Source organism: Bactrocera oleae, chromosome 4 (genome assembly GCF_042242935.1).
Source record: "Bactrocera oleae isolate idBacOlea1 chromosome 4, idBacOlea1, whole genome shotgun sequence".
Lineage (NCBI taxonomy): Eukaryota > Metazoa > Arthropoda > Insecta > Diptera > Tephritidae > Bactrocera > Bactrocera oleae.
In genome coordinates, this window is record NC_091538.1 from 61,534,056 (window position 1) to 61,548,250 (window position 14,195).

The 14,195-nt window shown below is 35.0% G+C and overlaps 1 protein-coding gene across 1 annotated transcript in view; it reads right to left on the reverse strand.

Moving 5' to 3' along the window:
- Positions 1–14,195, reverse strand: part of LOC138857068 (uncharacterized) — a 49,810-nt gene that overhangs the window by 28,474 nt on the left and 7,141 nt on the right. The gene's annotated exons all lie outside the window — the stretch shown is intronic.

The following is a 14,195-nucleotide window of genomic DNA, read 5'->3' on the forward strand; positions in this document are numbered from 1 at the left end:
ACATTTAGTTTAGAATATAAAGATACAGAGAGCTTCGAGTATTTTGTACACAATAAAACACTCTTTACTTGTCTCTTTGCTTCTAGGTCTCTTGCGCTTGCTATACAGAGAGCTGTAGAGATGGAAATCCCGGAATACCACAGTCTTAAGATAAAGTATATTTTGTTCCAATACGTTATATATCTCAAAAAAAAAAAAAGTTATCTAAACGAAAAGTAAAACTAACTATTACAAAATTTCACCCGAATTCGTTGCTTAATTTTTTCTCCATGGGAAAAATCTTCAGACAAACTTCTCGTGTCGTAAGCAAACAGCTGTCAAATACAAACTAATTGACATATGGAGAACAAACTTCACATTAACATAACAAAGGCTGTTAGAGCTTACGAAAAAGAAAATTATCGAATCGGTTTGTGCGCTCAGTTTAATTGAACCAGCCTGGGTCAAAATTGATCAGATGGTATCAAAATCTAACTTAGTGTTGGAGCAAGACCTCTAACACTGTGCATGATAAAAAATGTTTGATGACTGAAGACGATATCAGCAAGGTTCTGATAAAGAAAATGCGGTTTAAGCAGGGCGGTTTTTGATGCGGTATTCACCATATTGTAGTAGAAGAAACGAAAATGAGAAAAAGTGGACTCGGTTTTACTTGAGGGCGGATATTGACGCTTTAAAAGCGAACTTCATCACAAACATAATAGGTAAGTAGTGGAATAAAAGTATTTAACGGTATTTTGATACACATTCACCTAAATGTATGCTCTATATACACACAATTGGGGAGAGTTTAAGGGTCGCCGCGGTATAATATCAAATGGAAATTTGGTTTTCAGCTTACACCTTTTCTATTACACATTATTCCATGATTATTTCACGAGATTTTTGACACACACATTGTTTATGTTTCGCCTTACGTCAGTAGATAAACCGGATCCGGTTACAACTTGTGTTAAAACATCATTTGCAGTTAAACTTGTGGTGATCAAATAGGTACAATTACGATTTATGTATGCGTGGTTATATAGTTTATTAATAGAACGACGACGAACGAGAAACTTACAACTTTTATAGTCTAGCAAGCAGCTTGGCGCTACTGCTGTCACAGCTTCTCATATAAATAGCAGCTGCTAGTTACTGTTATCGGTGCACAAAGCATTCTACTAAAGTATTCAAATTTTGTTGATGTTCAGGGAACAACATACACTTACATACATACATATCTACGCGGTGTATTGTAGCACTTGACAGCAGTCAAGCTTGAAGTAATGCAGAAGCAGTGGCATCAACAGCAGCGTTGAATGCGATGACGCCGGCAGACAGCCTGGATAGGCTTTCATTCAGTTACTCATTCATTCCTTCATTCATTCACTGGTGGGCAATCACTGCAACAATGCTGTCACCCACTTCCCGATTACATAGCGCCTTCACATACATACAAAATATGTATGTACGTTCGTGCCGCAAACATTGTGGGTCCCTTACAAAGTTAGTGGCATATCAACGCTGGTGTCATGTACTGTTATTCGAGGTAATCATAACTGGCTTATGCAATATTCGTACACACAAACACACACAAAGGAGTGTAGTCAAAATACACATACTTGTGCACATACTCTAATATTGCGTGAGTGTGTAACATGACAGTTTCTGATGCATCTCGTTGACATTTCGAGGATTGGGTAAGTGGGTAACAGGCATTGTATGTAGGTATGTTTGGTAGGCTTCCAAGCGTGTAAAAAAATATCTGGTCTGAATGCACATTAAATGAAATGGCTTGTAAAAGCTATTAACATAAAGGCTCATAAAAACTAGCATATATTCTGAAAAAAAAAAAAAAAAAATGTTGGTATGAGGGTATATGCATTTTATGACTTTATTTCACGTAAAAAGTTTTATGTTGATGAAGATTTTAAGCTACAATAAATATTACAGCTGATATTGGAGTTCTATATGGTTAGACTTCAAAAAATTTTTTAGGTAAAGTTTTAAACAAACTCACATTATACATTCAGGCGCAGGTCAATAAAAAATAAAATTGAATTCTTTCAGACCAAGCTGCACACTTTAGTTGAAGATTTACTAAATATGTCTGTATTGTAACAACGCGAAAACTTAGTCTGACGACTGTTGCCATGAGATAAAAATATAAGAATGAGTTTTCTTGAAATTTTGTCTACCAATGTAGTCAAGGCTACGTAATCCTTGTTGCAGAAGTGTTTTGGGTGTCCTACTGTATTCATCTATAAGCTCATGCGAGTTATCTATTCACCTCATTTAATGGCGATAACATCGGAAAAAGTTAAAGTAACAGTGTTTGTAAATCATGGTGTTGGGATCAAAAAAATAGCAAATGACCTCTATATCTCTTTTGGAGCGTCTCAAATCGTTTTGGTTAATGTTTTGGGTATTAAGCGTGTGAAAGCTAGACTTGTACCAAAATACCTGTCCCTACATTCATCCAACGCAGAATACTGTTGACGTGAGGTGCGGTTATAAATATGACGCCGAAACTGTGCAACAATCTGGCACTAGAAAAATGAGCCGAAACCCGAAAAACGAAAATTCGCTGAAATTACGGAAGAACATCCCAGCCGATACCTATAACAAGTGTATGGGAAATTGCATTGAAAAGAAACGAATTTTGTTGTGGCTAAATGTCTTCAAGGTACTTGAAAAGTTGACATTAGAATACTATGAGTCCGCCCTAAGTTCAACGAGTAAGGAAGAGCAAATTTCGGTTGTAACCGAGCATTTTATACTATTGCAACATGCAAGGATACCTTAAATGCACTATTTGTGGATAGCTTTAGCGACTATTTTGTATACCGAATTAGGTTGAAATTGGTTTAGTAGGTCCGGAGATATGTGATTTCACCTAAATGCGGGCGGTGCCACGCCCATCGTCCAATTTTGGATATACATTTAATGTGTCTGGCACATTTAATTATTGATTTATCGTGCTTTTAGTAGTTTATAATAAGACCCTTATATAGGGCGAGTGCGGGGTTATAATCAGATTTCATCCATTTTTACATTGTCGGTAAGGGTTCTTATATAAATTATTGTAGCTTTAGTGGTTTAGGAGATATGTACATTAAAACAATACATGATAGGGAAATTAGACGGATCTCACCATAATAAATTGGAGTTGTCAGATTTCTTATCTTTGTAGAAAGAAGCGCAATAATATAAGTTTTTGGCGCGGAAATAGTTCTATACATTCACATTTTTAGTGCTGGCAACTGGTAACGGTTATTGTTTTTGAACTTCTACTTATCGATTCTAAAATATATCGAAGCTTGTCAAAAGTTGAGTATAATTGCGTATATTTGCTTTTGTGCTACGGTTTCCAACTTAAATTCAAAAAATATTATAAGAGTGAAGATGCCTTTTCAAATTATTCATAATATATTATATATAAGGTCTGATCACGAGTTTTGTGTCATTTAACGATCATGAACGATGAATGAACCTTAAACAAATTTTATTAATTTTTTTGTAAGATTATGAAACTAATACTCAGAACATGTTTGACTTATGCTATAATAGAGAATATTAATTTTCGGTACTGGGTACCTCAGTCTTTATGGAATTTATTTCAAAGCCGATCGTGCATGTTTGACTTACTTTTGCCGTCATTATTTCGTTTGCCGCTGAACGGATTACAATATTTAACATTTTTTATAAACAAACGTTTATTTCTACCCATTTTGGTTATTTCGTTGTATACGCTAACACTTAAGAACTCAAAATTTAATTTTAGGCGCTTAAAATTAAAGAACTCTTCTTAGCAATAATTTTTTGATAAATATATAGATCTTTGTAGCACCATGAACCCAATTTTGATAAAACTTTGCACTGAAATTTATTCTCCGCTTAGTTATAACTGTAATCGTATTTGCACTACACTTCAAACTCAACCTTGCAAGCCGTTTCAAATCGGAAATGTGACTGTTTGGGCTCCGTTGAAAAATTGCGGCAAATGTGCCAGTTAAATGTGCAATTGTTTTATAATTGTTAATTTGTAAGAAAAGGAAATTAAAAAGGAATTAAAAAAAAAAAATTATAAAACACCTGCAAAATATGCAAGAGCCAACGACTTCGTTGCAAAATAAAAAATAAAATTAAATAATATACCTTTGAAGTATTAAAAGCTATAACAATAAGAAAAAAAACTAAAATTTTACTATTTTCCTGCATATGATGAAAGCCAGCGACGATCGGTTGTGAAAATATTTATATGCGAGTCACATAAATTGCACATTTGGCGTTCGAACACTTGAGTCATTTCGACGCCACTTAACGCAGGTACACAAACACAATTTCGTGCGTAATTATATATATATATATATATATATACACTATCGTAAGTACACACATATGTAGTATGTACGTACATATGTATGCATGTAATGTCTTGCCACACATCAATTTACTATGTTATTTGGTATAAAGATTTATTATTTTAAAAAACATATTATTTAATTTATTTAGTTCTCAGCTGCTTTCGAGATATCGACTGAATTTTAGAATATTTGCTATTATTTATTAGGCACGCATTTGTTATGTAAGCAAGCTCATTATGTTATGGTATATTAGAGGTTATGATATATAATCTCTCTACATCTCTGAATTATGTAGACATTCTATTTTTGTACTGAACAGGATTAGATTTAAATATCTAAAATACACGCAAAATCGATGTGATATTTCAACTAACAGTTGCCTAGAGATAGCATAATAAATAGAGTAGGATATTTTTATATGTCTTTGACATTCGTCTAATAACCATAGGATAGATGTAAATATTTATAGTTACTTTCTTTTCAACATATTATACTATTCTTAAGCAAATATTTTGCAATACCGAACAAACTAACCACAGCTTCTTAAAACTTCACTAGTCTCTATCAATTCTAACTCTCAGCAGCCTGTCTTTAGATAGCTAAATTTTCTTCACCTTTTTCATCATGTCAGTACTATCACTCCGCAGAACCTTACTTTATACACAGTTTCCAGTAAATATCAAAGAAAATTTCTCCAAAACGATTGACCTTAATCAGATAATTGAAAACCCTTACTTCTACTTCTACTTGTACTTGTCGAACAACAACAAAGCATATCACTAATTGGAGGCCGTTTTCGAAAAATTTTACTCACCGACTCTGAAAACAGTTTTTCAAAAAAAAATGGCGTTTAAAACTTTGTGAGCTGATTGCACTAAGTGTAAAAATTCGTACAAATTAGGCTCATATCTCCAAACCTATTTGGCAGATCAACTTCAAAATGTCGGAGAATATTCTCAAATATACATTTAACATATATATATATATGTAATAAATGTATATATATTTGACATACATATATAAAAAATCAAACTTTAATTTTTTGAAATTAACAATTGGATATATATATATATTTATATATATATTTTAGATAATACTAAAAAAGAAAAATATTAAGTATTTTCCACTCATAAATATTTTAACGCACTAAACTCGCTTGTAATTTAAGACAAAATACAAAATCACTTCTTATCAGAAATTTTCATGAACTTGAACTTCAACATTTAGAAATTATGCTTTGGGTGGTTTGAAAACTCCACACACAATTTTAGTTTAGTAATCAATACTATTTATATGTGTGTACGTATTGCTTCTATTATTATTATTGCTTTCAACTGGCGTTGGTGTTATTGCTAGCTGTTAAAGATACAAGACAATCACCCAAACAGCGGGGTTACTGCCGCCCGGCTGATGCTGCACCCCGAAATATGTATGTACACATGTAAGTAAGTACATAAGTATGTAAGAATATTACAGCGAGCATCCAGACAAAATCAATAACGAGATAAACACTTGCAAGCGGAACTATTATAACTACAACAACAACCACTTTTATTACTAGCGATATCTGCGAGTTCAATTTACGGCCGCTGAACCGTCACTCTCTGCCACAACAGCTCCTCCAACTGCACAAATGAGATTACAATTCTCACAGTATACAACAAAATCAAAAAAATCACTTATAAAACATGCAACAAATGCACAAATGCAGACGAAATAATAATTTTGGTCAAACAATCGCTACTTACTTGTATATTTTCCTAAATTATGTATGTATGTATGAGTGTAATTCGTTCTATCACTGAGGCTTGCCTGCTGAGGAAGAATCTTTGGTGGCTATTCATTTGTTATAGGAACTTCCGTTTTCACTTAATTTTATTCCATATACACACGCACACACACTCACTTATTGGCACAATAATTTCATTTGAATATAATGTTTAATTAACGAATAAAGAATGCAATTTAATTTGATGAAAATTTGGGAAAAATTTCAGTTGTCACAGCCGCAAAATTCACGTTACATATGGTGATGCTGCGGTCAACCGGAGCATCAAATTTGACATTTCGCTTTCTTAGTTGCTGTTTATGCGCTCGAGTGCGCTCTCGCTTCCAGTTACGCTCTTGCTCGGCGGTAGAATGCAATGAGCGCTCTCCTGCTGGCATTGAAAAAGCAAATGCAAGCAGCCCCCAGAAGTGTATGAGAGTGTGAGTGTGTGTGTGAGTAAACATAAATATTTATATTTTTGCTTTTATAGCCAATTAATTTTGCTCCCGTTGATAAGGCTATGTTATGTTATGATGTTAACAGTTGTTAGAATATATGCTATTTGCAGCTGTTATCAGGTTAACATATTGTAATAGATTTTAAGGAAGTGCCATGTTAACAGTTATTAAATGTAGTAGCAGTATTTAAATAGAACTTTGCATAAAAATATGTAAGTGGCTGTGTACATTAAATTTAGGTACATTTTACGTGAGGGCTAGCCTTAATTAGTCCATTTTGTACTGTCATCGCAAGTTTATGAAAGAAACGCTTTCATTAAAAGGGGCAGTATCCATATAGGCACCGATTTATTTTATGGAAAATGAAGATTATAAAATTGATATTTTATGTACATAAGGTAATATATTTAGAGAAATGTTTAAAAAATAAAAATGTTTAATTATGAATTATTATTTAGGTCGAAGCATTTTTATTCAAGATAGACCGTCATCTTCCGAAAATTCGATGAATAACCATGAAAATCGGTCTTCAAAACAAACTTTGGCTTTTCGCAAAATTTTTCATTTAACAATTAATTCAAACTATGGGCCTAGGTGTGTCGTCAGATAGCCACTCTACCTACCGAATGTCCGTAGTCTATCTAAAGATAGATGAAGAAAATCGGTTTACTACTTTTCTAGTAGGTATATCCGTTAAAGCTTTCGGTTAACGGTCGGCCGGCTCATCGCCAACCACTTTCAAGCGGCATATCTTGCAAAATTTTAAAGATCGGCTTTTCGAATTGTGCAATAATTTTTTAGAACATATACCAATCGATTAAGGCAATAAAATATATCGATTTTTTCGACGGGTACTTCCCCGTTAAGATTTTACGGTATATCTAGATACCTTAACAATATATGGCACATATAATTCTTTTGATATTGTTCTTATATTACTAATACAAAAATCATTAATAGAAGTGCCGTTTTTCATGAAAAATGCAAAAAAGTTATGTAAGCAGGAAACTGCAAACTCGTGTTTACGAAAAATATAAAGCATCAAGTGGCCTCGTATCATCTCCAATCAAAATCTACTAAAAAAAAAGCACGAACTACCCATAGAGCTTATAAACAAACCTAGCTGATTTGGTTGGCTAGGAAATACACTACGAAAATATACTGTTGAGCTTTGCAGAGCTGCTCTTCATGGCAACGTATGGTAATTGCCGACATGAAGTACTCTTATACTAACTGGAATAGTTTATAGCAACTCGCAAAAAAGCGGAACGACTTTAACACTTTAATTTTGGTTAAAGGAAATACTATATTTATATGTATATTAGGGTGGAGCGAAAAAAAAAAATTATTTTTGCTTAGCCTGAATCTAAAATTTGTAGATTATAAAAAAAGAAAATTTTTGTGTAAAAAACTCACTTTTAAAGTAAATTTCGAGTTAAAACTCCAATAATGACCACAAACAAATATTTTGGGTTGATAACTTTTAATTGGTCAGAAAAAGGACTCTCCAAAGCTTCTAGAACACTTATAAAAAATTTTTTTACGAAATATACATATTTTAAAAATACACAGTAACATTTTGAAAAAAAGTTATATCGTTTTCGATTTTCAAGCGATCTCCTACAGCGATAAAAATAAATCCTTCACTGCTGCAGTGATTCCAATTGAATTGAATTTATTCCAAAATTTCGGCGGTTTTTGGGCTGCCTATCTTCGACATATATAGAGCATGCGGAGAGTTTGATAGTGATTGGATCATTTGTCTTCAAGTAATCACTACAAGAAATTCGAAAATGTCGTTTTGAGAAAAACGCGTTTAAAGACAAACTAATGGAGCTGATGGGACTGAGCGGCTACACTTTAGAAGCCTGTAACTCAATTAATAATTGAATTATTAACTTAAAAGTTTAGTATGGCATCTTTAAAGTATAGATCGATATATGTAAAAAATAAAAAAAATAAATATTTTTTAAAAATTTTACACTATGTGATTTGAAGTAAGTGTGTGCCTTCAAATCAAATTTTTTTCAAAAAGTTTTATTTTGTTCTCATTTTTGTTATATCTGGTTAACAAAGAGCTTTAGATATATTTCAGTGGCATGCTACCTTACTCTAAAAATTTATTACCGTTGATGACGTGCGAAATTTATTACCAAATATGATGAAAAAAGCAGCGTACAAGAATATATAGTTTAATCATACAAATATATTTTTTGTTAGCGGGTGCAGCTCCTATATCTAACGCAGCCAATATATGAACAAATTAATTATTTAAAAAGCTTATGGGCGATTGCTTGCGAAAGTCACTTTCAAGAGTAGAAAAAATGTGTGATAAATATTTATATTTAATAAACTGAATAAGTATGTATATCTGCATGTGTTTAAGCAAATATAGATAATAGCAATATCTTCACACATACTTTGCTCCACGCAAACTCGCATCTGTGTACATATGTATGTATGTATATCTGAGTTTATTTTTAAAAAAGGAGAACAAAAGGTCACTTATGGCGATAAGAAACTTCGAAGTTGGAGAAAAAAATATTTGCATTAGTCGTACAACTGTATAAGCAATTGGAAAATGCGCGATTGCAGCCATTGTGGCACCACTTGTGGCATGATACAGTAAATAGCTGTAAATGTGGTATTGTTGTGCCCTAGTTAGCTCAAAAAAATTTTATCGTCATTGCATTTCGTTTGTTAGAGCTATCCTAGAAAAATAACAAAAACAAATTGCAAAAAAAAACAATATCACAGATACTTTTATGAGCTGAAGTCAAATGAAACGCGCTTAGCTGGGGCATATTCACAATAGGGTACACACAAATACTTACCAAGTATATCACATATACATATACATACACATTTGAAAGCTCCCGCTCATCGGCTCCCATACAATGGTATGTGTATGTGTGCATATTCCTTTTAGGTGCATTTAGTTGCAATGACACATTTCTTCTGTTAGACTTTTCCACATTTTTTTTTGCATTCTCCGTTTTCCTTCACTTCTTGTGATAGCTTAGACTGAGTGGCGTCGCCGAAAAGGGCAAAGCACTATGTAGCAGATGGTTTGTGCGAGAGCGGCATGCGGGCGTATGTGTTGCATGTTTACCATTCACGAGTGGGTGGCGACTCTTAGCCGCCTAGGAGTATACTTACTTGCATATATATGTTTGTATGTTGCAAAATGCAAATGATTCATGTTTTCCGCGTATGCTCTCTCGGCCCACCTGTGCGCACTAACTTTGAAAGTCATTCATGAATGAGACCACTTATGTTTTTATGCTGCCACCCACATGGGATTGAGCAGGGGTTGGACTTCACTTATGACTCATTCTGTGAAGCATCGTTATGCAGATACATATATGAATACTTACATATGGGTACATTGTTGTTTTTGTTTGCATGAGTAATTGTCTGCTAGATTATCATCGTCCATCTCATTCGCATCAGATTTGCTTCGTAATATTAGGGATCTAAGTGGACGCCACTAAGTGGACTTCTGCTAATTATGCGGCATTCAAATTCACTAAGCGCTAAATTTAAGTGTTCTCCATTTCCAAGGATTGCGGAATATTCATAGCAAGCTTTGGGGCTTTTCTTACAAGGACTGAGGAGAGACATCGGTATAAAATGACAGTATTGGAGAGTTACTTTAATTTTTCTTAGTGCGTAAGATCATTGCACGTATTCGCTGTAAGTAAATCTCAAGGTTTTATAAGACTACACTCATGATGAGAAAATTGGACTAGATGTGGAACCCACTAAGCCCACGGACGAATTTATGCGGTCGGAAATAAAATTCCTACAAATTCGGTCAGCTTCTTCATAGGTTTCCAAACCATGAATGTTAGACCTCAGGTTGTAGAAAATACAGGGCGTATTACACAATTACTTTGGGATGGTGTGGAGAGTGAGCAGACTTTCACTTTTAAGGAAGGGCGAAATGAGTAATATGGAGTTATCACAGTACACCAACCCCTGAGATCTCAACTTGAGAAACCTGATAAGGTGGAACTGGCTCCACATCTTCCAATCTAAAAGAAATTGGATATAAAGGCTGGAAAGTTCTTAGGTTTTACATTAAATCCAGCGAGGTGTTGATTTGGGTTTAATTTGGACTCACTTGGACAATGAGTCTAATGATATGATCCGCAGAAGGTATTAAACACTTAGAAATTTGTAGACAACAAGAGAGTATGCAAAAAAAAATTCACGGTATGCCTGTCGTCTGTCTCATATTACTAAAACTATTACTAATCTAATCGTTTGAAACAAATCGTGAATTGGTGCTCAGTTAAAAAGTCTCAAGGACCAGTGGTATTTCATCGCCGTGTTCACTCAAGCTTGCCAGATGCTTAATAATTTGACAACAATTTTTAATATCAAACAAAGCAAAGCTCCATGTCTCTTGGGCATCAATACAGAGAGGACCGTTCTTTTCTTGTTAAGCTCTGCTGATACTTTTTTTGCTGTCGAATTTTTTGAAAGTTTGAGATTTTGAAATGGTTTTTCTTAGATAGTAGTAGTTTTTAACTCAAAAAAGTCTCTACTACTGTAGAACTTTTACTTATTTTTTCGAGCTTCGGAGGATTTCGGCACTTCTCGTCATTCAGTATAACAATCGAAATATATTGTTTAGGTGTAGACGCTTTCCGGCATGCCTATTTAAACAACAACATATTTATTTATCCGGAAAGCCAAAAATAAATTTTCAAACGAGTGCCATTTCCATCGTCAAGAAACAAATTTTCAATTTGGAGGTACGAAAAATTCAAACAGAACAAGTGCATTGCCCAAACTGCAGACCAACTAAACTTTATGGCACCATTAATATTTGCGCAACGCTTCGAATTAAGTGTGTACATAATTTGCCAAACGTTGCGTCAATGATGACTTCACTTCTCAGAATACTTCGTCCAAACAAACATAATGTGCTTCGATAACTAAGCACCTAACCAAAGCAGGCTGGTGGGCTAAAAAAAAAACGTTGCTTTCGAAGAACTTCTACAACTGAGAAGCCGAACTAGGCGAGCGGTAAACAGTGCGTAACCAAAAGAAGATATTAAGAATGAAATCAGGAGATTGAAGATCTAAAGAAAACTCAGAAGAATTAGGCAAGAATCAACATGCGATTGCTGATACTAAAAATTTGCCTCCAACTTGCGGCGACTTGTGGCTATTTGGAGTCGCGGAAATGCGCTTCGCGCACGCAATCTTTCAGGTAAACAAAGTCATGACGTCGTGGCGCGTCTGCTCGTATCTGCTGAGCAGCTGAAATGCAGACAAGCGGAAAATATTTGGCAGCAAATGCCAACTTTATGAACTGAAAGCGATGGGAAATGTGCCTCTTCGCAATGTGTTTATGAGTGGGGCAAGTGAAAGAGATGGTGGGAAAAGAGATATTTACATAAGTAGTGAGGCAGTAGCATAAGGGTGGCTGAGGTAAGGCAGCGGATTTATGTTCGCTTCAATTCGTAAGTGTTTTTTGGCCCATAAATGTCAGACAATATGAACTGGTTTTGCCATATTTCTGCTGATAATTTTGAAACTATTACATAAGTACTATGGAAAAATGTTTTAGAACATCAACTACAGCAGAAAATAAATACGAGAAAAGAACAATACACAAATTAATTGGGGGTAATGCGCAATGACATGAAGTCATTTCAGTGAGTGCTCAGGAGATATAAGCCAAAAAGAATGAACAAGTAAAATACATGCATTTCGTTTTTAAGTAGTGGGAATAGTACATAAGTAGTACAATCCTTTAAACTAATGATAAAGATTACATAAAAGAGTAGCTCTATTTAATGGATTTAGGATATTATCCTCATTTTATGACAGTTGGCAACCCTTAGATAATCTTATGACTTTTAAAGGAGAAATGTCTATATTTTTTGGAATCTATTGGTCTAAAGGAAATTCTGAGGAATCCAAGACGACTAACCTTTTTTCATTTACGAACCCAGTAAGTTCATACAGTTCCAAGTCTTCAACCTTTTGCGTCACAAAGCAAGATACAGAAGGCGGAATTGGAGAGATAAATTCACCTCGCCATATTCTAGACAACTTCGACAGTGTTGAAATCGAGATAAAGAGAGAAACTTACTCTTGCTTTTCACCCCGGTCAGAAGGACCTCGCTATCGCGTGGTAGCGATCAGCATCATTTCCTTGCCTTTTCTGCTATTGAACTGTTAACGTGTTAACTTTATATAAATTTTGCACCTCCAAATCCGTTATGTATACTGCGGACCAATGGATTACTCGATTTAGGGTTACCCCTTGGAGACTTTCCAATCTAGACGTTTTGATCCATGTTGATATTAAGTCTGATTCAAGCTGATAGATTTTCTGCGATAATTATAAGGACAAAATGGGATCTTGGTAAGGACTACCGTCTGTTGATGACTTAACACATAGAAGTAGTAGACTTCTTCGAAGTCCCTAGACGATACCGTTGGCTCACTGAGCTCCTCCGATACCGTACCCCCCTAGCCGCTAAATGCTGTTCGGGACTGCTTATTGGTTATTTGCAGCTAACCGTTACATCTAAAGTGAGCAAGCTGTGACCCGTCCGGCTGTCTACAGCTCGGCATCAGCTGATCACCCCAAATCCGCGAGTCAGGTATGGTATTCGATAAAGATTTTTTGGACTCCGCCAAGGTGTATGCAGACTGTCTTCGCATAAAATTCCTTCTAATCCGCTAAGGCCATCATAATCCTTAAAGGAGTAAAGACAACTGGTTAAGATAATCTTCTTTTCAGCAAAAATAAAGAAACTGTTGCTATCTATGACCGTCAGCACTGAGTTAAGGACCTTAGCCATTGTTTTCTCTTTAGAGAAATTTTGTAATAGACAATGTAACAGTTTGACGGAAATTACACTCACGAATGCTAGTAAGAGAAACCCGCCTCTGAATGACCATGACTAATGCGTCGCTGGTTTAACACATTTTTATTTAGAAAGTACGTTTGACAGCTGCATTTACCAACAAATTTCCCCCCTCATTCTTGTACGAGTATTTGCCTAGTAAACTCAAGGTCGTTTTGTAAATTACTGTACAAACAAAATCTCTGAAAGTGCTGCACTTCAAAGACAGCAAAATGCGAAAATTGCTGAACGAAGTGGAAAGGAAAGAAAAATTATATGGATTGTAAAAAAAAGAAGCCCGCTGGGCAGCAAACCGAAACGGAAACATTTGGAAAATTGTTGCAAAAAGTCAGTGCAACATGCCACAACCACAACATAAAGAGCGCACAACAAGTGGTAGGGGGGGCGAGAAACGTCAGCTATATATATATATATATATATATAATACTTTACTATAAAGGCACGTCAATTAAGAACAGTGGGGTGTGACGGCAAAAGAAAAATACAAGACTAAGCCGAATGAAGCACAACAGTGGATGGCGAGTGGAAAAAGTGATGGAAAACTACATGTGGACAGACAAAAACAAAAAAATCGGAGACACCAAAAGCAACTGCTTGCAACTATCTATATTTGTATGCATGTGAGTGATAGACCTATATGTGTATATGTGTGCGTGCGGCACTCAGTGCACCCATTGAAGTGCAACTGCGACGCCTCGGCACACACACATACATATATATATAT